The following is a 26,472-nucleotide window of genomic DNA, read 5'->3' on the forward strand; positions in this document are numbered from 1 at the left end:
ATCATCTTTTGCTTAGACCAAGGCTTTAAATATTCATTTCCAACACATCCATTAATCCTTGTGACTGTGGATTAAGTACCCGGTTATCAGTCTCTAAATGAACCTTCAAAATCTTCGAAAAAGTAGCATTATACACTTATTTTCCTGCACTTAACAGGTCTTTTTCGTTAAGCCTTTGCATCTTTCTTTTGAGAGGGTGAGGAACATTAAAGCTGACTGGAAGAATGGGAAAGAGAACTTACACCCACTGGACACAGCCATATCCTCTTTTAGGAGGCTATATCACAGTATAAATATTTTATTTTTAAAAAAATTGCCAACAACTACAATGTATTTTTAAGGAGTAACTGGAATTTTACCCTATTTAGTTATCAGTTACGTATCATATATCATGCAAAAAATAAGCTTCTTTTAATTACTTCTAAAATAGAAAATCTAAGAAAAAAAAAGAGGATGTGTAAATTGTTTTACTATTTTTTTTTACTATTGAGAAATGGAACTGACAATCAGGATTAAAAAATGATCCAAAATGCTACTATCATTTCTCAAGGGAATCAGAAATTAATTTCTTATTCAAATACATGTGTTGAACATGGGCAGCCAAGCTAAACCAAGTCCTGTTTGGGAGATGTACACAAACTGTTTTTTTCAGCAACCTCTGGCCCACACTTTGTTTACACGCATCAGAGAAAAAATACCATAATAAGAACCTATAAAAGCCTTTTTTACTATACTGATGAAGTTATGATTACTTTTGGAGTGATGAAGAATGTCTAGCTTGTCTCTTGGATGTAAATTCAAACTATTTCAAAGTTAATTAGAGGTGAGTAACTGTTTAGAAATCTCTCGAATAATAAAATACAATAACTTATAGCACAAAAACAACCCTTAAAGAAAAGAGCACTTCACTACAAGTAACAGTTGGGCATATTTTATGATCACTGTAACAACTACCATGCCCTGGGGACTGAACAATTCTGAATTTCTAATATAATTTGTAGGGGGAAAATTAGGACAAAATGCAGCAACATTTCAAGTACAGTCTCTCAGTATTTTAAAATTTTATGAAGTATAAGGACTAGGTTAATATGAAATGAGTCATGTTTTTAAAAGAAGCAGTAATACAGATCGGTATCTTAAATCATAACTAAAATAACACTCAGCTACTACAAAATAAAAAGAAATCAGAGTAGCTTTTTGCTGGAAAAAGGTCAACAACAACAGTGAAGGTTTAGCAATACTAGAAAAGGCTGAGAACACTGCTCATTTCAGGTTTGAGAAGCTGAAATACCAGGTTAAGTGACCATGTAAACACCATGCTTTCTCACTCAACAAATGTTTCCACCAGCTGAAATTCATCCCAAATCAATACAAACTCTATACATTATCAACTCTGAGCCTAAAAATCAGACTATTAAATGACATACACATTTGGTGCAAATCTGCTGATTTCAGGCGGGTATTTGCTTTACTTAGTGCCAAATATATTACATTTCACTCCACGTCATCTCTGGGAGTGAAAAGAATTGCTTACTGCATTTCAAAGTAAAGAAGCTACAGCCAAGTAAACTCTCCCGGAGTGTCGTTTTCCTCACAGGGTAAAGAGAGTGGCTATTTACATATTCCTTAGACCTATGCCCACACACAAACCAAAGGAAACAGCTCCCAGACCCAAAATTCAGGTTTCAAAGCCAGTGGTTCAAAATATCATCCCTTTGACTTCTGTACTGAGTATAATGATCTAGAGATGCTTCAAACATAAAACTCAGGCTGGCATTTTATCCATTTATTTCTTTAGGCTGCAGTTACCATTCTTGTACACCTCAACTGTGACAACACAAGAACCCAAGACTGCTGAAAAAAGATTATTTGATCAAAGCTGAAGCAGTAAGTTCCAGTCCTTCCCTTCAGACCTCACCTCTGCTTTCCATATGCACAACTACCAGGAAGCATCAGCAAACCATGAAGACAATCTGAAAATATGAACTTCCAATAGTCTGTAACACTGACTAATATCCCAGAGATGGAAAAAGAAGATTGCACCAACCAATCCCCTTCGTACAGAAGCTAAGATTTTAACTTCACTGGTCTTGCACTGACAAATGGCCTGAAGCAAATTACACCTTACACTGTAGAGTTGGGGGTTTTTTTGAATAGGAGAAGCTGTTTAACATTGAAACAAACTGCAGAGAGCACCCAAGTGGGGGCAACAGAACACTTAGCTCAGCTACAGCTCGCCCCAAACAGGTTTTTGGCCAAAAGAGGAAGCAACACCAGCTACCAACAGGATGAGCCATGTTATTGTCAAGTCACACTTCTCGCTTCAGAATTAACACGCTGCCCTACTTCCCACAGGATAAAAACCAGGTGCAACTGTAACGTGTCTGTCAAACAGCATAAAGGTCTAGAGGTTCTTCCAAAAAATTACAATTAGCACTTGTGTGCTAAAAAGTAATTATTCTAAAAAATACTATTTGCAATACAAGTCTGCTAATGGCACGTGAGCAGGAAGGAACCACACCACCTTTAATCAGTTAAAAAGGTACTTACCATTGGCAGTGCATTGATATGCAGAAGTTTTCCTTTCAGGTGCCTCTTGCCACAGAAGGGTGATGCTGACAAGGAAATAAGGAGACGAAACAGGACGCATTAATATTTATTATTTTGAAAATGGTGGTGTTAACACACAATAAAATGTTATCAAATATGGGCCTTGCAGCCTGCTCTGTTCAGGTTGCTGAGTGGTTACCACTGAGTTTGCACAGCCTGGAGCAGAGCAGAGCACAGCACACAGAGCTGGGGTTTTGCATATCCTGTCGCTCCCCACATCACACACCGGCTCCTGCGGGGAGCCTGAAACACAGACCTTTGAACAAACAAGCCTGGTGAATGAACACTTGCACCATTAGACCTCTAGACGGTCGCACCCATTCAGCAGGAGCACACACAAACAAAACAACCCGGGTAGAAAAAATCCTGATGTCTGGATTTTGCCTTAACTCTCCGGAAAAAGCTTCGGGAAGGCAACTAGGCAACTTACAGTATCTTCTGCCCATGCCAAATTTCTTCTGGAAATAAACCTCAGCTCCCAACACCTGAACACTCCAAAAAGCCCCAAACAAAAATCAACGTTCCAGTGGTTTGACTTGCAAAATGGTTACATCCACTGTGAAGCAGTTAAAGAAAAATAAATCTGCTTTTGAAACACATCGTGCGCTAAATAACTCTGTTTATGTACAGAGGTGTACCCATGTGCCCAGACAGTTACCAACTCCAGCAGTGACCTCAGTAATTAAAAAAAAAAGCTCATAATAATTGCTGCCAATATTTGACAACATGTACATAATAGAAATCTTCCTAGTGCAATATTCAAGAGAAATCTTGCCCACGTTCATAACCCCAACAAAAATATAATCCAAACAAATCCATGCTCTCCTACATTTCAGTAATTCTCACTGCATGTCAATAATAATTTTATGCATCTAAGAATAAAATAGTTCAGTATAAGCAAACAGATTCTGTTGTCCATCCACTGCAACATCCATTTTTATATTGAGCAATGACAAATGATTTCTATTCACACTAATATTCCTGAGTGACTGCCCTTCACACAAATACTTGCCAGACGACTTTTCTTTAGGACATAATCTAATCGCCCACTCAAAAAGCAGGAAGGGTGACAGATGGACATGGGTGACTAATAAAGTATTATCAGACTATTTTTAGATTAAACTCTTTACAAAGCATCTGTAACCTGTGCTAAAAAACTTTTACTGTGACTAAAGAATAACTATGGGATTTGGGGCTCATGATCAACATGAGGTTCTCAGGTACAATTTTCAAGCTCAACAAGTAGGAAATAAATTATTATAAAGCCATTCTTGGACCCAGCCAAAAAAAAAAAAACCAACCTGCAGCATTTGGGCTTACTTTATTCTTAGAAGATCCCACACAGCAGGCAGAAACATCACCTTCACAGTGCAAGTAAGAGGCACTGCAGAGGATGCTGAGGAATGCTGGGAACTGAAAGAATTTGCAAACATGCTCTTATTTCCTTGCTTAGTTGTACTAGGGTGGTAGAAATTATGTAAATAGGCTGAGGAAAACTCTGTTCCTCAAGTGGCACAGTATCCTATGCAAGGCCACTCAGAAAGTCTGCTTTTTCCACAGCCAGAGCTGCAGACCAGCAGAGAAGAGAAAGCTTTAACACCTCGCTCCGCAGACCCCATTAAAACATTACTTGCTTATAAAAGGAATTTTCCTTAAAAACTGAACAAAATGCCAACTAATCAACCGATATTATTTTGAAAAACAGTCTCAATCAGTATAAAAGCTGTGTGCAGAGAAAGGCAGAGGAGGGCCCTGCTGCCCTGTTCCGAGTGAGACGCTTGGTTTGGGTTATTTCATTTGGGAAGGGACACGGCAAACGTAAATAAAAGGATGATTGCACAAACATAAACCATTTTCGTCAATGAAAAAAGGCCTTCTTTGGTACATGCTGCCCAAACTGTCTCCTTCCAACACCTCTGTGCCCTTGTGCAATCTTGAGTGCAGTACTTATCCTCAGAGCCAGAGAGGGAAACCTTTCCGCCTGATCTGTGGAAGAGGCTTCTTGTCCTTCGCTTTATATCTAACAGGGCAGTGACACGGAAAGAAGCTGGAAGCAAAGACTCAAGAGAGCAGAGAATGAGAAAAGAAAGGGCTCACTGACTTCACTTCATTCCTCACTCAATGTTAATTGGTTGTAAGCTCCAATTTTAAATAAGGGCGCTTGAAATGACACGTAAACATTTAGAAAACTCTGCTATGTCCTTCTTCAGAATCGAGTGCTGAGTACAAATGCCTCATCAGCAGCTTTTTTTCTTTCCAAATTTATCCTATTGGATTTTGGCATGCACCTTGAAACAGTGCAGGTGACAGTTATAATTTATTGATTTTAGACTATCTCTTGCCTTTATATTCTGACCTGTTATGGTGATTTAAACAGGTGCCCAGGCGCAGTAACTGCTACACTATGTGACACTTAAAAATAATCCACCAGATGCCCTTGAAGTTGATAAAGCACACCTGGGGAATGCACAGTAGCTTGTGAGTTCGGATCCTTCATCTTGGAGAGGCTGGGAACAGTTCACCGCTGCCTGATGACTAACACACTCAACGTGGCCTGAAGACTGCTCTCCTCAACAAGAAAGAAGATTTTGCCATGCGTGCAGTGACCTGCTCACAGCCAGCACTCACCAGCCTTGCCCACACCAGCTCTTTCTGCACAGAATGGCACACTTAATGCCCATGTCCCTCTGTGACACTGTGCCCAAACACTCAGTACAACACCACACATCATCTCCTCCTAGAGAGCATCCTGAGGCCATAAACTCGAGGCCAGAGCTTGCACACAGAGTTTGAAGCAAACAGGTTGCACGAGACAGGCAGTTCCCACCTGCAGGGCCAAAAACTAACACACCAAAGAGGCAAATAACAATCCATGCTGATAGCACAGGCTGGTCTGCTACTATCAACCAAGTAATAATCGTGTGGTACAAAGGAAACCACAGATAAAAACAACCCTGGAACCACACAGCGACAAATACGGTTATAAACACGTAGCTCAGATGTACACTGATGTTATTCCTTACCTGCTTCCAAACATAATCAGTTCAAAGCAAGGATTTCTCTACAAACTATTGCAAAAATGTTTATCCATTTTCTTCCAGAAAGGCCACCATTCAAGCTCCTTTCTCCTCTCCAGCCATTACATGGGGTTTGTGCCACAGCTAAACCCACGATTTTTGCGCGAGCTTTGAATTGTTCCTGTTCCCCCTGTGAACTTGTGCACTTGTGTTTCTCTTCTAATCCTCTTAGGATCACACTGTTTATACTACTTTCTGAGATTTTGGTGCTATTTGAGCCCTAACAACAAATTTAGTCACTAGATGTTGTGCTTTGTGAATTACAAAAGCCTTCTAAGGACATGGTATCTTTTCTTCTAAATTATCCTCAAGTATCCAGCTTTTATCTGGATTCAGTATCTGGAAAAAGCGTCCCAATCAAAACAGAATTAAAAATAACTAAATCCTGGATATTCCCCTCAGTAACTAGGCTGTAAAAAGCATCAGACAATAATTTTAAAAGCCTAAATTGAAAACTCATCACTCCATTGAATCCTTCCTTTCATTTGGTTAACAGGCACACAACACTAGCGGTGATTATACCACTGCCATGCTTGGAACATAAACAAGAGAAAAACAAAGCTACTTCTTTTAATCACAGTTCCACAGCAAGGTATGGCAATTTTTTTAAGCAATTTAGCATGTCTACAATAACATCTGCTTTTCAGATCTAACAGTGAAGCTGAACCGAGACAAATACCAAGTCAGAAAATTCAGGAGAAACAAACACATATAATTGTGGGGGGAAGGAATCAGCACCACACACAAGACATTGTGAAAAACTGTCATTACTTGCAAGTAGGAGGTAGCAATAGGGATCCTAGTGACAAAATAACGCCCACAGACTGCTCCAATAGTTCATTCTGGGAGCAGGGAGTGGCACAGCACCGGGAGTGTGCTCCCATGGAGTGGGGCATCACAGAGGGTATTTTACAAGAAGCCTCATCAGTGAGCACTGAAAGTATCCAAGACCTGCCCAGAGACATATCCATCCATATTCCTAAACTCTGTCTGAAACAGCTTTTCTCTGTCAATTGAGAAACTTTTATTTGCAGATCTTTTTTCCGTCTTTTACCTTTATTACATCAGAAATATAGAAAAACCCGACATAAGCTGATTTTCTGGATGTTTCAAAGGTGAAATGTTTAACTTGTACATTCACATCACATTAAATTGCCCGGCTTTCCACACGTCAGAAGTATTCTTTCAAAGAACAACCACCTGTCTGTCTGAGGACGTATGTAAGCCAACAATCAAAACAAAGCAAGGTATCTGAGAGGATAAAGAATAAGAACTGGGTAAGCAGACAGCACTGTTCTGGAGAAAAGATCATCCATATATAGGAATCACTCTTCAGAAGTGCACAGAAACAGGATTCACTGTGCAGTGAGAAACACAGGACAAATCAGAGCAGAGCAAAGGAATACTGTAGCAGCTATACACAAGTTCAAACACCAGTTTCTGTAACAGTCAAAAAAATGAGGCAATCACAGAAAACAGCTCACAGCCCACTGAAAGGGAAAGAAGCTGAACTGCTGGAGAGGAAACCAACTTAGCCAGCTCCATTAAAAACCCATAACGCAGCCCAGTAATCTTGTCAATACCAATCAGCTGGTACCACCGGGATGGAGGAGGGCGAGCTGTGCTGCAGCACCATTTCACTTGCAAGGCATTTAAATGAAATTCATTAGTAAGTAATCCAATTCACATAAACTCTAAGTTAAAGGATCCTAGAGAATGAAGTTAAACCCAGTCTAGACCGGGAAAGGGTATAAACAGTTATTACTCAAAGCACTGAGTGTTACATGAAGGGATTCTGGCCTCTGGAGCAGTCACAAAACCCCACCTTCACAGACTGCTACCTGCAGGATGGCAGCCTACCTGTGAAAATTCGAGGTAGTTTCCAATTTGTGGGGTTTTCTTTCTGAAAATAGTGGACATGATGATTGACTAGTGACATATTGATAATAACAGCAGCATACTGACAAATAATTTTTTTTGTGATTTTGTTCTAGAACTGAGTTTTAAATTTAAATTCATCACTGCAAGATTAATCAGAGAAAACAGCCTGTCAACCTGAGTGCTCTCAGCAGACTCACCTCAAATTGGAAAGAGAAAAAAATTTTTCTCTCTCTTAAAAGAAAAAAAAAAAAGTCTAATGTGTAGCATTTAGGGGCCACTCTTTCTCTCTCTATGTTTATTACAGATTTCAAATACACACCTAAAAACCGAACCAAGACAGAGACAAAATATACCACTTAAAAAAAAAAAAAGAAAAAAAAAATCAGATTTTTTTTCCCCATTCCCTTCCCTCGAGGTCAGAAGAGCCATGTTTCCCACAACACTAATCCAGCCTGCTACAGGTTGCTAAATCAACTCAGCCGTGCTGCTGGGTGACAACCCTTCCCTTCCCCACGCAGAGCCTGTTAACTCAGATGAGCCTTCGCAGCTGAACAGAGGCAGCACCTCCTTTTGTCAACACAGAAATATGTTTGTAGGGAACTGATAGTTCCAAGGTTGCCGGGACTTTTAGATTGGTCTCCCATGCGGGGATATGGAACAAAGCTCAAACCGCTTCCCTGGGAAAATCACCTTCTTCCCTTTCCCTGCTGCTTCTAACAGTGCCTGCCCCCTCTGTGCCTTTAAACAGATACTGTGTTTTCAGAGCAATATATTCCTCTGCTTTGGGATTCATGATGGCCTCACAGAGGAACATAGGTAGATTATGGCAAGCATCAGGAATCATTACAGTGGGACAAAAGCACAAGAGCTTAAATTATTAGGGGAGGTGGGATACATATTTTATGGAGACATCACATTTGGAACTGGGCTCAAAATGTTTAAATAAAGAAATCTCCCAAAATAAGAAGAGGATGTGACAATATCATGTTATTTTCAACCCCAGTTAATGTAACCATCATTCAAGCCCTGGCTGTGCTTCCCTCAGTATCAGCAGAGCTACCACCCTTACTTTTTTGGGCACCCAGAAGTCAATTCTTTCAGTGTAAAAGCTCCATCTACATTTTTGTCAAGCCAAGCTAAGTACTGCTGAGGACACTGAAACAATGCAGCAGGACTTGGGTTCTGCTGCAAGACTCGGGTGTTTGCAGACGGGTTCGACGTCAGCTCAAGTCGTCCCGCTGTGGCCACTGACCCTGAACATCGAGTACACCCAGTGGTGTCGAAGTGGCTCTCTCCCTCTCTGGGAACACGGTAGGAAGGCTGGTTGCCTTCTGTCTGCCCGCTGCAGGAGTGCCTCGCAGGATATTTGTCCTCGCAGCAAAGTATCGGGTTTAAAAAACAAAACGTATTCCAAAATGTTCTAAAAAAAAAAAAATCCACCTTACTTGTGATATTGGGCATGTGAAAGCAATAGCACAGGCTGAAGAGTTAGGATCCAAGAATTCTTTTAAAATCGCCCTCAGAATTATGAGTTACTTTTAATATTCAAAAGCACTTAAAAATCCACAGGTATGAAAACATTTTTCTGAAAACTTTTAGTCATACCAGAGGTCAGAAGTAAAGCCTGTGGTGGAGCTTGGGCTCATGTACTCCAGATGTTCCTGAGATGCAGCTCCACTAAAATAAGGTGTTTATAATGCGTTCCAGATTCTTCCTAAAATTATTATTACTATTATTACTTTGTGCAAAGCCAGAGAAAAACATAAGCCTCTCACTCTGCCAAGAAAGGTAACACTGATTGCCCTGAAATGATACATAGAACATATCAAGAAATAATTTCTTTTTTTTTTTTTTTTTAATACTGGCAATCAAAAGCTGCTGCACTTCTGCTTACAGTCCCCTCTCATTTTGCCAGGAACTTTTGAAAACTGAATGACATCTGAAGCACAATATACTTATGCAGTAGCAACACCTTTCTATAGAAATACTGTGCCTTGGTGATCGTTTCACACAAATAACCATCAGATTAACTTACTTCTGTACAGGTAAAACCCCATAACTAAGCAGCAGACAAGTTGTCCAAGACCAAGCAATACAAAGATATTTTCCCTTTTTCCAAATCTCCACCACCTCCCATCAGTAGGACAACATCATCATTCCTACAAACCTCTTGCCTCTGCCCTTCTCATTTCTCTAGCAGGGTAATTTGCATCCTTATGTGAGGGCTCTGACTCACAAGAAGTTAAAACCTACCCGTGAGGGCTGCCCTTGTTCATGCACATCCAGCCATCCCTGCTAAAAGGACAACTTACTCTTACACAGCAGCTACTGAGCTGTAACAAATTGCAGATGAGGGTGTAGGAAGAAAGCCTGTGCCTCTCATTACCATGAAAAGCTTTCCTGCCTCACAAGCAGGTAGGACACCCGTGCAGCAGGGGCTGAAAACATGGAAAGCAGAGGGACAGCACACTTGTTCTCAAATCAGCTGGCTAGTGTCCATAAGAGCTCAGAGGTGTGGCTCACCTGAAGGCTTTGGTTTAGTTTTATGCTCGAGTCACCCCTAGACAAGACCTAATTGCTATTGCAAGGGAAGAGCTCGGTACCCCCCACCTACCCTCTGCCAGTTGGGTGCCCTCAACATTTCCTTTCCTCTAAAAAAAAAAATAGTAGCTCTCTGCCACTCAGCTCCTGAAGCAACCCACTGCAGGGTCAGAAGAGGACAGAACTGGCTCAAGAGAGGAAGAGGGAACGCAGTCCTGAAAGGGAAGAAATGCGGGAACAGCACTGCCTTACAGCTCCATCATCAAAATACATCTGTTTCCAAGGGATGCCTGGTGCCTTGGATGGCAGTGGGCATCCCAGCACAAAAAGCTCACAGCAAACATGGAATGAGGTACAAGGTATGAGTCACACCAGAAACAACAGAGACATTAACTGTATAAAATACGTATCTATTATTCTGTTGTCTTTTCAAACCATTTACATACTAGAGCTGTTTATCTGTCACACTGACTGAATAGCAAAATAGTTGCATCAATATTAGACTTGTACATGGAGTAGGACACACTGAAACCTGTTCCAAAGAATAAGGAGCTTACAGTACAGAGAAACATAGCAAAATATTTACTTTAGCACTATGGTCAAGGAGAAAAACATTTATTAAATAAATGGACTAAAGTCATTAATCAACAGTAGCATTAAACTAATATAATAACCTGCTTGTTCTTTGCTTTTGGTTTTTTGTGGGGTTTTTTTTGGTTTGGGAGGGGTTTGAGGGGATGGTTAACAGCAGGACTTAAGCATAACCAAGGAAAACATAGTTGTTTCATCAGTGACAGCATATTCAAAAGATCTGATGAGCATCAGGAAATGAAACCACAGTAGAGAGGTCTCACAAAGATCATCACTAGGCTATGATCAATTGGTAAAAACCTAACAGTGCCCTTATTCAAGTCTGTCCTAAGCAGTAAAGAGGGCTTAACTACATGTACAGAGTGGAGCTAATAAACTATGTACCCCCCAACAGACCTAGGTGGTTCATTCTGAAATTAAAAAAAAAAGCTTTTTCTAAAAAATACTGTTTACTACATTAATTAACACTTCAATTGTGTTGGGTCTTCCTACTGAAGAGGTTTCTCCCTACTAAAAAAGAGGGTGAAAAACTCTGAGCAAACACAATTTGTTGCCAAAACGAGTGAAGTCAGTGTTTTTGTTTCACTGGAAATATTTTCTATTGAATTTCCTGTGGTCATTGCAGCTGTATAGCTCAACTTATACCCCCTTTGAATTAATGTATTACACGTACAGAGCAACACACAGAAGGTGTTTACCCTACAAACAAGTGTGATTAGATAACCTATTACAACCCTTTGCAAACAGTTAAAAAGGTGGAAAAAATACTGCTGATGTTAGTTAAGGGATCAGTCTCAGGTACAGGTATGTAACATCCCTGAGCAGCAGAAGAGACCCTGCGATTTCACAGGATCAAATGTCAAGGGCAAGAAAAGATTTAGGTTTATCCAGTGAAGATTGGGTAGCTGGAAACACATTTTAAATAACCAGGAAAAACTTGCCCAAAACAAAATCATGCAGCTGAAGACTGATCATGAGAAACAGTCAGTGCCATGGGGCCTCTGTTATTTTAAGCAAGAGTAGTAAGGACTCTGGAAGGAGTAATTCTGCCTAAGGAGAAAGATTAGTGTATAGCGTTTGATCTAACAGGGCTTTTCCCTTTCTTTACTTTTTGATTCTTATCTTGATTGTTTCACACCAGGAATGTGAAACTGGCTGAGCTGTGCATCCTGCAAATCTCGTTCAAACTAGAATAGGCTGGGGATAGGATTTCACCATTTGGGAATTTCATTTACAGAATTCTGCCTCTGCAGCCGCCTGCAGAATTCTTTGTAACTGCTGTCAGGGTTCATGAAACCGGTGGGTTTGGGGCTTTTCTTTTTTTTTTAAGTCAACTCACATTTATCAATGTGATCTACTAGACTGTTTGGATAAAGTAACAAACTCAAGTCCTCTGGTCTTGGTCTTTGAGAAGGAAAACTTCCTTAATTTTTCAACTTGTGAAAGATAGAAAATTTAACCACAGCTTAATTTTAAGATATGTCAGATAGCTACCATCACTGAAATTACTTGCTCCATGAATAGTTTCTGCTGCTCTGATACAGCTTCAATAAGCATCCACAAACTAGCCCAGCTTTCACTTCTACAAATAAAAGTGATGAATGTTTATGAATTTTAAAAATAAAATTAAAAAAGGCTACACCTCTGTTTTCAGTTTGAACCTACAGATATTTAGTTATTTTCACCGATGGAGAACAAAATGAAGGCCTGTAGATTTTGCTGTTTTCTTTTGTGGTCATGCTAACACACACTGGTTAACCAAGGAAACAACTGGTGAATGCTGGGGTGAGGAGTATCAAACACATTTGTCAAAAATACTCCATCTGGCACAAGTATTTCCCCTCAGTGTCAGAGACGTCAAATATCAGGGTCTGGTTCATCTCCAAACAGAACATTGTAGGTATTATCTTAGTCACACCTAGTCAAGGACTTTTCTTCCCTGTTTTTTTGACAATGCTTTTTTACCACACTTTTCCAAGTCAGCGGTAGAATGTTTAAAAATGTTAAAATGGAACAATATGATGTATTTAGCACTAACAGATACACAGAACCTATACAGCACAGTGTAATAAATGCACAGAACTTGTCAGCCCGATAATGATGCATCTTCCATCAGCCACAAGTAATAACAACTTAAGTTTACAAGCTGCTGTGCTTCAGAAGAGACTGTTTACCAGATCAGATAAAAACAAGGTTCAATATATATATATATTTTGTTGTATGACACTCTACAGCTGCAATCATTTATCAGACTTTTTCTTGTGCCTTATCATTCTTATCACTGCCTAAGGAACAAGCAAAATCTTGGAATTACAAAAATGTCTCAAACACCAGCACTTCTAACCCATTTAACTTTTTTTTTTTCCACGCCAGCTTTACCCCGAAATAAATCCATTTGCCATATTTTCCTAGGAATATTGCTACTTCACTGCTTCAGGCATCCTTTTAGAGAAGTCCCATTTGACCCTTCTGGACTGTTGTAGCAGGTTGGGTGTGCTCACCACAGACACACTGACTGGCCCTCTCCCACAAAAACAAAAAGGATGCAGTTTTGCTAGCAACATCTGCAGACTAAACACTCTAAGAGCAATTAGCACTATTTGTTCTTTTATCAAGTTAAGATAATTTCCTTGGGGCATTTTTACCGAAATAATTTGTTAATGCAATGATTCAGAAAACTTTACTAGTTTTATCTTGTTGTTCCTAATAATATCCTCCTATAAAGCCATAAAAATGGATTTGAAACTACGTTCATTTATTTTAGTCTACACATGAAGTTAATTTTTATTACTTCAGCGTGTAATGACTTTACTACAAAATTCTTAAGTGACTTGGACAATTGCCAGTCCTCAAAATGACACTTGCCAAGCACTCTTACCAAATTTTGAAGATACTGGCTCCGTGGACCAGCCAGAGACCACCCATGGGCTCACAGGGCAAAGATGAGTGTGGGTGAAGGTATTCAGCCATAGGGAAGAGCAAATGTTTCATGCCAGAGAAGTAACAATAGTGTGAAGTGTTAGTAACACAGGAGTGACAGGGATCTATGAAGCCTCCCATCACTGCGTGAAATTCCACTGTCCCAGTACATGCTGGGAGAGCCACAAAGGGTAAGGTAAGGAAACAGCCCTGGATTCCAGCAATGTGGTGCAATGAAACAGCTTTTCACTTTTGCTAGTACGTAAGGACACTGCCAAGGGGGCAATGTGATTTCACGTGGAACTCTCCATGTAAAAACCTCTCACATGGCACATTTTAGAGAGAGGTGTACTTCCAAAACATTAAAGCCAACATTTGCATTTCTTTTGATTAACAAACCAAAAAGATACTACTGAGGATCCAAATAGTCTGCTCATCCTTAGTCACCAGAAGACTTGACCTGGTGAGGTCATTTCAGCAGTCCTATCTGAGGCACTCCACCCAAACCCTCCTGGGGAGTTATTTTTCTCTTTTAGATTAATCATTTCTCACTGGTAACTATGAATTAATGATGATATAAAATCAAGTTTAAAGGACAGACATTTCCTCAGCCTCCCAATAGACCGCTGGCCTTGCTATTGCCCTATAATCTGAGTGAAATTATCAGGATTCAGATGGACTTGTGGTTGCTCACAGCCTGGACACGTACAGGAGCATCTCCAACACCCTCTTGCAAAGAAAAGCTATGGGCACTGCCCAAGATGAGTAGCTGAGTTACTCATGGCCAGAAGGACCCAAAAAGCCAGACCTGAGGCATGACAAACTTAAAAATTCTGGTAAGACACAGACACTTCCATGATATCAATACTAAATATGATTAGAATTATCAAAGATTGAAATACAAACCCCTACAGATACCACATAGTAAATTTTAAACCACACTGCTTATTCTTTTAACCAATTAGAATAAAACAAAACTAAATGACAGTGCCTGAAGAGAACTGGCAGCAGGATCTCCAGTTCCAGCACAGGCTGCATCTCCAGCCCAGTGCCACTGCCTCACCAGGCAGTCATGGCATGAGGGCAGCAGAAAAGAAGAGAGAATACCACAGAAGCATTTGTTTGTTCTTTTTAGAAGTGTTTATTCTGTTTTTTTTTTAACCTTTGCAAAAAATTTCTATTAAAAAAAAAATTAAAAAAAAGTATTTTGTTACTCTTTAACTGAAATTTGTCAGTGTTCTGGCAACAGAACCCACTGCAGTATCTTTGGTATGTGCATTATTATTTCCTCAATAAAACCAAAGTTTTTACAATTACACAGTTTGTCTTGGATAATATAATTTTAAGGTTGAGATAAAAAGACATTGGTTGATATCAGCAAGATATGAAAAAGAGAAATCCAGGGGTCTCACTGATGCCCCACAACAGCTGAGTCAGATGGAGAAGGTGCGGGTGCTCTGGTACACATTTCTGTAAAGGAAAGGCTGCACTGAGCCACACAGGAGACCCTTGAAGCATAGGAAAGCCTTCAAAACTCAGGGATGCAACACCAAGTTACAGGAAATCACACCCGGCTACTTCCACTTTCCACAGAGAAAGGGGTGGCCAGAGCCAGGCAGCAAAACTAATTCACAAACATCTCTCTTGCATCTCTGACAAGTAAGAAGTTGAACCTGGTGTTTCAAACCAACCAAACCCACACACAGAGCCAGTGCACTCAGGAAAACACTGCTCCATGTGCTCTGCACTGCCTGGGATGGCACTGCCTTGACCCCCAAGCCGGGCACAGCTGAGCCCCAGCAGCAGGAACAGCACCTCAGGGCCAGGGTGTTTTCTATGGCTATACCTTGTGTCGAGACTGAGCTTAAATTTTAACTTGTAATTAAATTTAAAATCTTGGCAAACTATACCAAAATCTGACTTAAACCACTAGAATAGTTTCAGATAAATGAAATATTCAAGCAGTACATTAAATTTTGAAGAAAGCTAAACCACCGATGGAACTGCTGGAAATCACAGACAGTGTTCACAAAGAGCATGTTTTAAAACCGTTAAGTGGTCAGCTTTCACAGTGACATATAAATTAATTTTAATACCCCAACTAGTTTGCATTCAACTAACTTCACTGCCTTGTATGTAGTCTGGACATCCAAGGATAAGAAATTTATCTGCCATCTGTAAGACGACAAACCCCTACTAATTCCAAAATGCTGAAGAACAAAATCAGTTTGTTTCACTACTTTTAAAATAGTAGTAGTTTTTCCTAGTTTTAAATGCACAATTTACATAAATAGCCCCTCTTTATCCAGTACACTGCAAGAGGAAAAGCAAGTGAAGATTTTGTGCAATAGATACATGCATTCATCTAAGGGCAGCTTGACACAATAAATAAGGAACATGCTATTCATCAACTTGCAACTTCATAAAAAGTCATAAAAATTTAAATAATCTGTATAAATGAGGGTTATGCACTTTAACAAAAGCGGAGCAAAGCAGTAAATCAGCCTAATTAGCAAAATAAATACCATTTTTACTACAACAACTCAATCCTAGTAGCAAATCAAACATTTTAATAGATTGCAGCACAGTTATTTTCTCGACAAAGTTTGATTTCTCTAAATCCAAAACAAAATTACAATCAATTACTTCAAACAAGGGCTTCTGCCTGTTGATTAAATCGTCTTCACTTTGATCCACCCTGGGCCTTGCAGACATTTCTTCTGGTATTAAGCAGTCAAAGGTGTAAATTAAAGCTTGAAAGACCTCCTTAAAGAAACATCTAAAATCAGCCTTGATATTCAAAGAGCAGTTCAATACTTTCAAAAGAAAAAGATTTTGAATAGGGCAGCAAAGGCAGGCAACAGATCCAAGGAAAACCCTAGCAGGACATACATCCTGAGGTTGTTGGTGCTCCTTCAGAGGTAAAACAGCAAGCACCAAACAAACAAATAAGAAAATTTAACTACTCTGTTCTGGGTTGCTTTGGTGGTTTTTTGTTTGTTTGTTTGTGAGGGGTTTTTAAGTTTAGCTTTATCACTTAATGGTAAACCAGCAAACAAATAAAATACAAAAGTGTATCCAGAATATAGCAATCTTCAAGTAACTACCCTGAGAAACAGGGAGAGAATAAGAGGGCAGTTGCCACAGAAAGTCACATATCTTACTGTGCCTGCGATTATTTTTGTATTCACTATGTAATCAAAACTAAGCTTTTTGTACTTGACTTCTGTAATTCACACACAGCAGTGCCACACTTGCTCTTTCTTCTGCAGGCAAGGGTTCCCCAGAAGTTCACTTTGGAGATCAGAAAATCTCAGCTCATGGACAACTAAGTTTTTTTTGCAGTTCCTCCTCTCTATCCCTTCTGGAACATCAGTAAGAAACACCAGTGACTAAAACAAGAGGGCTGATTTTAACTACAAGCAACGTCAGGAGAATAATAAAGTTGTTCCCATTTGTACAGTGGCAAATGAGGAATCAATAATAATATAAAATATACACATTATAAAAAAAGAAACCTCAGAAAACCCCTTCTGAATTTATATTTCACTGTCTTACACACTTCAAAAGCATTAAAGGCCCTGAAAGATCAATACAACAAATAAGAATCTAAGGTGCAGAAATCAATAATTTTATTTTTTTAAAAAATATGTTAAATTGTATAGTAGCAAACACTGACATAAATCAAACAGATCTTCATATAACAAGCAAAACAGGTTATAAATCAAGAATTTCTAAACCTCCCATATCTTCAAAGAGAGAATGTGGTAAAAAGAACATATGACAAAAATTGGTTTCTAGCTGGTATTCAGGTTATTCTCATTTCAAGAAAAACTTTTATTAAAGGAATGTGATTTCTAAAGCTTTATCTCTGGGTTTTTTCACCCCCCAATCTTATTAATTTTTTAAGAGCTTTCTGAAAACTCCCTTTACATTGAGTATCACTGGTTGGAGACACCAAAGGAGGAGGGGAGCACCCTTTGGTCAGCAAATACAACCCTTTTTGCTAGTTTTGGACAGATTTCACTTAGAGAAATTGTAAAAAAAAAAAAAAAAAAAAAAATCTTTAGATCATAGCACCAGAAATCTCATTTCAGCTCATTCCTGGAGACACTGGGGATTCGTGTTCTGCCGAGTCATTCCTTCTGTGAAGCATCTGAGCTCAGTCACTGGAGTCCCTGAGCAGCGTGTGCACAGAAGGATCCAGCAGGCCGGGACTGGCATCTAATTGCCACTCTGGCTCCATCAACTTGCTGTCCGATTCAGTTTTATTCAGTTCAGTGCCTGAGAAATTTCCAAACAAGGCAGAATGAATCTGCCAAACCCTGATGTACATCCACACCACAAGGACACTTACTGGACTGTTTCTAAGAATGGGACACCATTTGGGAGAGCTAAGAAAACAACTCATTAGAGCACTGGGAGAAAATCCTTTTCTCCTAGGACACTGCTGTGCCATGGAATAGAAAATGCTATTAAACAAAAATGATCGACTGCAAACAAACACGAATAATCTGCTGAACAAAAAATATCTTGCAACTAAGAGACAATATAAATTACCATATGCAGACAATTAGGATGCCAAAGGGGCAGGGGGCTCGCAGCCCAAAAAAAAAAAATCAGCAAATGCAGAAAGATGGTTACTGACTATGTTTTGATTTTAGCAATAGAAATCTAAAATAATCCAAAATTGAGGATGTAATTGCCAAAAGGAAGAAACAAACAACACAGAAAAAGAATAATCAAGACTAGAGAAAAACAGATTATCAAAGGCACCTGCTATCACAAGAATAGAAATGAGATCTTTAGAAGCCCTGAAGGACTCCTTACGGAAAAGAAACAAGAAAAACTATAAAAACCCCAAGAAAGTGATCATTACCGATTTGATCATTTTAGCATACAAACAGAGATGTACTAGAGATGGTAGAACTGCCAAAGGGAATAAAAAAAAAGGGGGGGGGGGGAGGTGGAGGGTGTGTATGTCCTGTATTCCTCCTGCCTATGCCATGATAGACACATTCCCTGTCTTTGCTGCCACATCCAAAGCCCTGCAACCTGTTGGCTCTGCAGCAGCTGCATCGCTCCCACACTTCCAGACCACAGTGTTCCAGGAAAACAAAGGCACGGGGGTGTAAACATCTCTGTGAGACTAATGCATCATTTCTAAAAGATTTCCACCGACTGCACTGTCGATGGCTCCGGCCCCGAGACAGCATTATTTCTTTATTCGGAGCAGAAAACACACCACATCAAAACAAGGCATGAGGCTCTCTGTGCTTTTCCACTCTGACCAGAGCTGTTTATTCCATCCTTCTCCCTGGCCCACCCACGCTACAGAGTCCTTCGGCTGCTTCTCTAAAAGATTACATTCCCAGATTACAGGTTGATCAAACATACTGAATGCACTATTGACTCCTATAAATTAAATCTGTACCTCTAAATCCTAACCATTTCTCTAACAATTTTACTCACAGAACATAAAATTCCCACAAAAGGAAGATCACATTTGATGTCTGAGTGCTCTACTGTAGATGTCAGAGATACAGTGTAAATACTGCTTTAAAACAAACAGAAATTCTATACATTTCTACTCATTTGCAATATGATCCAAAACAGGTGAGAAGTTCTAAGGAGAGGGCTTCAATTTTGTTCATTTACCCCCTGCATCTACCAGCTCCTTGAGTTCCTGCAGGAGCTCCCAAAGCCTTTGGAGAAACCAGAAGAGCCTGCTGGGAAGGGAATGTAGAGACTGCACATTATTTAATAACCAGAAACCACGTATGAGAGACCTTTCTGGTTTTATTTTTAGCACAACTTATCTGCGGGTAGAAAGACTGTATTTTAACACTGAGAGGAATGTAATGGGAAATTTATTTTAAGCATACAGTTCTAGCAGGTCATAAAGATTGTATCATTATCCTCCTTGGACAGTAATTGGCAATAAGAATACATGCCCTTCTCTTAGTTTTTGTTTCTTTGATGAGTTGTGAGTAAAGACAAATGCTGTTCATCCAACATGCTGTTTATTTAATATTCAGCTTTCTCGAACTCTTTTTATGCAAAGCACAAATCCTGATGATCAATTATTTTAGCAATCATAATTCAAGCTCAAATTTTACACTCTGTAAACACATTATCATGACCACCACATTATGCATTTGAAAAATTCCAGTTGCAGCAACCCATACAAATGAGCACACTGCATTAGGTTTACAGCAAAATGCTGTTTTGGCTAGACATACGAGGAGTTTTTTGAGAACACTAAATGAATGCAGCAGACATAAATGCTGAGTATTTTTCTACGCAGTGTACAAGTGCACACATTCATACACAAACAAACAGTCACAGCACCTGCTTTAAATATTGAATAAAAATGAAAAATATTTATATTGTCACTAACAAGAAGTTATTTCAAATACTAGACTTCATGTTTTTAAAATTAAATTATCAGGTAAGATAGAGAAGTCAGAGTAGAGCTGTTGCTGTCATTTTTGTAGGAAAATTTCCTGTAAACTTCATCAGGTTGATGACAAGAACTAAGTTTTCCCAAAGCAACCAGTAGCTCTTTGGGAGCAATCTAGAACGCCCTCACATGCAGTGGGTGGCCTAATACATCCCGAAATGTAAGTCTATAATTAAATAAAAATTTGCAAAATTCAGTTTAGACTTCTTATGGGAACACTTAATGCACACATAATTGGGGTGTAGCACACACGCTGCATTGCATTTCACTGATAAATCACAACTTTCCAAATCAACATTTCATCAAAAAGCTTAGAAAACAGTCTGACGTTTAACGCCGCAAATAATAGTAAAAGGCTAAACAGGGGAAAAGCAGGCCCGTTGCTGAAGGAGGTGGATGATTTAGTGACAGCAGATGGGAGATAAGGCTGAGGCTCATATCAGGGATTATTTGATACAACCTGACCCACGGGACCAGATGGGCCGTGTCCAAGGGTGCAGAGAGCCAAGGTCACGGCAAGGCCACTGTCACGTCAGAAAGCACGTAGAGACTGAGGGGTCCTCAATGGCTGCAGAAAGGCAGATTTTCTGCTACCTTTAAACAAAAAGGGAGAGCAGCAGAGGCTATTACCCCAACCTTAGCAAGGCTTGACACTGCCTGACGCCATATCCACATATCCAACCTGGGACGTTGCCAGCTGGATGAAACACCACCAGATGGGGGGAAACATGGTTGGATGCTTGGGCTCCACAGGCAGCGGTTAATGGGTTCTTCAGCTACTGAGAGGAGGCCACAAAGATGCTCAGAGGGCTGGACACCTCAGCTATCAAGACAGGCTGAGAGAGCTGGGGTTTTTCAGCCTGAAGAAGAAAAGGCTTCAGGGAGACCTTAAAGCACCTTCCAGTACCTAAAGGGAGCCTACAAGAAAGCTAGAGAGGAATTTTGTACAGGACAATGGGAACAGTTTTAAACTGACAGAAAGCCAGTTTAGATTAGATATGAGGAAGAAATTCTTTACTGTGAAAGACATCAGAGCAGGTTGCTCAGAGAAGCTGTGGCTGCTTCATCCCTGGAAGTGTTCAAGGCCAGGTTGGACAGGGCTCTGAGCAACCTGGTCTAGTGAAAGGTGTCCCTGGAATGAAGTGATCTTTGAGGTCCCTTGATTTTGTTCACTCTGATTCTGTGAACTTGAGGCCAGTAACACACGGGATACTGCAACCATCTCTCCTGGGACCTGACCTATCCAGTGTCTCTATCAGTGACTTAAGAGAACACTCTAATCAAGCGTGTAGGTAGCACCCAGCTTGGGGGCAACCAGCAGCCCCTTGCAGGCAGCTCCTTGGAGGCAGGGTTGCCATCCAGAGGGACCAGGAACCCACTGCAATTCCACAAGGACAAGCACAGAGTGTTGCTCCAGGGAGGGAAGAGCCCTTGCATAACCCCAGGCTGGGACCCATGGCCAGAGAACCGTTCTGTTGAGAAGAGCCTGCGGGTTGAGCGCCAGTCAGTGGTGGTGTGTATTTGCTAAATGTCTTGGTCCTATAATGGTTAATTCCGTCTATTCACTGCCTTTGGAATATTTGACGACTTTGAAACCTTAATAACACGGTTTTGGCTGTTCTTTTACAAAATAAAGTAGCCCACCTCCATATCCAGCAGGTACTGCTGGTTGTGGATTTTTTTGTTCCCAAAATGTGCACTTTGTCTTCAGAGAGAGCCAGTGCAGAGCCTTCAGCAAAACAACTTAAAATTGTGATTCCTGTGTCTATAATTAAGCCACAATTGGCACTTTAAGGGGCACATTCTACAGTGCATGCTGCTAAAGTAAATACTATGTGCATGAAAAAGCTCCGCATGATGAGTGCAATGAGCATCTTTGCTTATTTGCCAAAGGAGCTCCTTGAGTTTGTATTTAATTCTAATTCGTTATCAAGCATCTTAAAAGTCAAGCAACTGCAAAGTCCCATAAATATATGTGACTATTTGAGTTTTCATTAATACAGCACTTAACACGCAAAGCCAAATTAATTTGTTTCCGCACGCAAAAGCCAGAACGAGTTGGAGAGGCAGCGCATGCTCACAGGGGCTTGGAACTGAGCAAACTGTTACAAATTTACTGGAAAAAACTGTGTACTGGGCATATGTAATAGGCAATTTGTGAGCACATAATTGCTATTTCTAACCTAAACCAAAGCAAATCTATCTAAAAGGTATGTTCATATAAACACTATATTTGATATGTATGTATATTCGCACAAACACTTTTAAATATTTTATATAGAAGCACATTTTTGAAACAAAGCATGCTGGGGGCATACAGAGCCCAGCTTCATTTCCCCTAGACACCGGGGTTGCTAAGCACGTGCACCCACACTGTAACTAATGTTCCCTCGAAGTTATCTTTTTCCAGGAAAAAGAACAGCAGCTGCACAGAGAGAAAAGCTGCAGGTTAAACTGTGAGCATATTGGGGAGAAGAAAAAGAGGCAAGAAACTTTAACATGACTGTCTCCCCAAGCTCGTACAGCAGCACTGTCTCCAACCCATCCCACTTCGCTAATATTCAGAGATGTAACATTCAACGACTCAAGGAGGCTGAACTAAGTGGCATATTTTAATTTTATGAGCACAAGGCTTCTAATTGAACATTTATGTAGATAAAAAGAATCAAGTTCATAGTTGTTAAAAGGAATTTCTTTAACCACATTCTGAGGGTTAAAGCAGATTTAATTTGGCAGGATGATGTTTATAGTGCTCATAGAATTTCGAAATACCTGCAAAGTTCCTCTCTTTAGCTAAATATCTTCTTAGTAAAAACTTCTTTCCACAGTAAGAAAACGAAAAAAATGTCATAAACATTCACAAATTAAGGTTAAAAAAAAAGGCCATATGACATATCTGAGCAATACTTGGCAGATTCCAGGAATATTCTAGGAAAAAAATACCTGTTTATTTTGGACATCACTTTCTATTTTCATGTGGTGCCTTTAGTCTTTGCATTAGAGTAACCACAATCTCATGTAATGATCACTTTGGAAGAAAAAAGGATTAATTAAAGCATACAGTTTGAATATTAGCTGAAAGGCTGACATACACCATCATTCCATTTCCACTGCTCTTCAAAGAATCCTTTAACTAAGCCTCTGCAATCAGTGCATCTACTCCTTAAATAATCACAAAGAAAAGCAAGACCATTTTACTCTGCAAGTCTCAGTGTACATTCCAGGGCTCCTTATACTTTGAGTAAACAGCAATAAAAAACAAAAGTATTCTTATTTTTAAAGTGTTTCTGTAGGCTTAGAGACTGTGACTGTACATCTTCAAAACACTCAAGTACATACATATACAAGATGCAAAGTGCTGCTCAATAAAACCCATATTTTTTTGCCTCTATCTTTCTACAGACTATAGATTTAATTAGGTTATATCTAAATTTTGCAATTTTTTCTGCCTAGCACTTGTAAAACATGGCCTATTCCATCCATCCATCCAACTGAAGTTTTTCATTACTTCCCACCTGACCTTGTGCTGGTCCTGGAAAAAGCAAGCTTGCCCCACTCATATCCACTTAAAAATCCTTCTGAAGAGATGACTGGCTTTTGTCTTGCCACATCTCTTTGTACTCCCTACCCAGCTTCACCTTCGAACACATCACACTTACCAGGCTTCTCTAAATAGCCAAGAAGGGCCTTTGCACTTTGCTTATCACTGATTTGGTACCACAGAGCCAACTTCAGCTCCCTCCAAATGGCTAATGATGCACTTGATGTATTTTCTGATGAGCATCAGCATGCTTTCTCACACAGTGCTCATTATGAGAGCTGCTCCCAAATTCACAAGTCTCCTTTCAAACCCTTCTCAGAAGTCTCCTTTTCCATGTTAGCTCAAAAACTGTGTTCAATAGCTCCAGGTGATTTTTTATTCCATGAATATACAATGGCTTTCTGAAGTCACATAAACTTTTAGCATTACCGTGTTCTGAGGCAAAGAATTCTGTAGGAATATTCTAGGGAAAAAATACCTAACTGTTGTTTATTTTGGATATCACTTTTTAGTTTCATTTGATGCCTTTAGCCTTTGCATTAGAGTGACAACAATCACTCCCTGATTACCTTCACCACAGTGCTCCCCAATTTACAAACCTCTCCCAACACCTTCCTCAGCTGTTAATGAGTTCCTGACACACAAACTGGAGACTACTCGACTGTTTAATGAAACTTTTCCACTGCTGATTCTGACTGTGGGGATGACCCAACTTGTGAACCTGAGCAGACACTTCACTAAGTTTCCAGCAAAGACTTAAAAAGAAATCAGTTTGTTTTCTCATTAGCAGGACAGGCTTCTGGAATTGTTCTACCTCAAGGACATTCGATGCTGAGTCCAGTGTACAAAGAAAGTTGTCAGCACTACTAATCTCTGCTGCCAGGAAAAGAGAGATGTTCCCTATCACCCATGGTACCAGAAGGGAAAGGACAGCAAGGGATACTGAGGATTACCAAATCCTTTCCCGGCTGCTCTGGTTATTCAGCCTCCACACCTGATATCACTACTGTGAAAAATGAATTAGACTTCCTCTCAAGGGCTGAACTTTACTGAGGATGACGAGGTGGCTGTGACGAACCACAAACCTGTAGGGAAGCCACAGATCTGGTTCCCCTGCACTCGGGTAGCAGCTCTAACAGAACTGTTGTTAGAGCCTAATCTGCCTCTGGTCCAATTCCTTATTCTGCAACAGCAGGAAAAAAGTGATCAGTTCCTGCCATAGGCAGCAAAAGAGAATGGCTGTGTAAGGAATTTCAACACACATGCCTCCATTAATTCACTAGATGAGTTAACTTCCCCATGATACCCACAGCACAGCAGTAGTGTCCTAATAAATTCATATTTTTAAGTCAGGAAATGCATTTTTGGTACATATTTGAAGCTGACTGAGATGTAAGTTAATGAGATTCTCTAGCAGTGGTTTTATTTCCTTTGAGGGAGAACCTGTAAGAACTTGGGTGGACACACTGAAAGGTTCTATAGTTTTACTGCTTGATGGTTAAATAATTTTATATCCTTCTCCAAGATGTCTCGCATCTGTTTACAGAACCACTGCCTATTGAGTTACAGATATTTCCAAAGCCCCAGCCACACTCGACCACTGTTATTTTTCAGCCTCCAAAAGAAGCAAGATAATCATTAACTATAGCAGTAGGGAAAATAAAATCTATGCTGCCTCACTAAGTTAACATTACACATCCAATAAAAATAATCATTTTAAAAATTATAAAACCATTCAAACAATTTTATCTTTGATGTTTCCCATAGTTTCTCTTACTACACTTAGACATTTTTTCACGTTTCTTTTAACAAGGTTTGCATGAGATGACCTAGTTTATTTGCACTCCTCCCAAACTGTGAAGTCGAACGTGTTAACACAAACCAAATGGTCCCAGTCATTTTGAAACAAGCTTCTCCTCTGCCAGCTACTCACCCTCTGCCACCTCTGTCTACTGCCTTGACACTTTCCAGCCACTTTTTCTCCCAAGCCTTTGCTGCCATTTCCTTTGTTCTCAGATTTTGCCACCCCAAATGCCCGATACCTCCTGGCTTTTTTTTCCCCCTAAGGTAGTGACACGTTTTTTCTCCCTCCCAGGCCAAGCCTTCAAGCCCCAAGCAGTCAGATTCCCCCTCACAATCAATTGCTCCTCACCTCCAACATCACCAAACATCACCATGTGGGAATCACCTCAAGCTCCCATGATGCCAAGAGCTGCTCACCAGGCACAGGGTGTTTGGCTCTCCCTGCTCCTTAACCGGACAGAGTTTGCTTCCCAGCCATGCCATCAGCAGCAAGAACAGCCCTGCAGACACCACTGGTAACAAACTGCTCCCTGTGAACGTGTCAGTGCCATCCCTGACATAAGGTATTACTCAGGTTACTATTTTCATCTTCACTAAAGCAGTAGCTGTGGTAAGGTAGCAGGCCAAAAATTGCATAATATAACATGAGGGGAGCAAAAAGAAATTACAAAAAGAAATAAACAAGTCACAGCAGTGAAGAAAAGGCTTTTAAAACATTTGAACTGTTGTGGCTTTGTTCTGCTATTCAAAAAAAAGTATAACACTAAACAACCTCGCAATAAGGTGCCTGAAGCAAGCTATTTTCGAGTTTCCTTTAGTTTAATGACTCCTCATTTCCTCACTCCAGAGGCAAACCTGTAAGTGCCACAGGCCAGAGAGGAGCAAATAATCACCTGCAGTAGTTAGGAGGAGAAAATGCAGTGAACACTCGCCCAGTACGTGCAAGCCTGAAGGACAGATTGTGAATTGCCAACAGGGGATCCAATGAGGAAATCATATGGAGATGTAAGAGTCTGCCACTCATATAAAATAACTTTCATTTCTTT

The 26,472-nt window shown here is 40.1% G+C and overlaps 1 protein-coding gene across 5 annotated transcripts in view; it reads right to left on the reverse strand.

Annotated features, from left to right (window-relative positions):
* TBL1XR1 (TBL1X/Y related 1) overlaps positions 1–26,472 on the reverse strand; it is a 110,576-nt gene that overhangs the window by 59,810 nt on the left and 24,294 nt on the right. For all 5 annotated transcript variants that reach the window (XM_051782286.1, XM_051782285.1, XM_051782283.1 and 2 more), the window contains exon 2: positions 2,551–2,615. The gene's annotated coding sequence lies outside the window, so the exon portion shown is untranslated. The remainder of the gene's footprint in view (positions 1–2,550; positions 2,616–26,472) is intronic.

Source organism: Manacus candei, unplaced genomic scaffold, assembly GCF_025592945.1.
Source record: "Manacus candei isolate 608988 ecotype Guabito, Panama unplaced genomic scaffold, ASM2559294v1 h1tg000015l, whole genome shotgun sequence".
NCBI lineage: Eukaryota > Metazoa > Chordata > Aves > Passeriformes > Pipridae > Manacus > Manacus candei.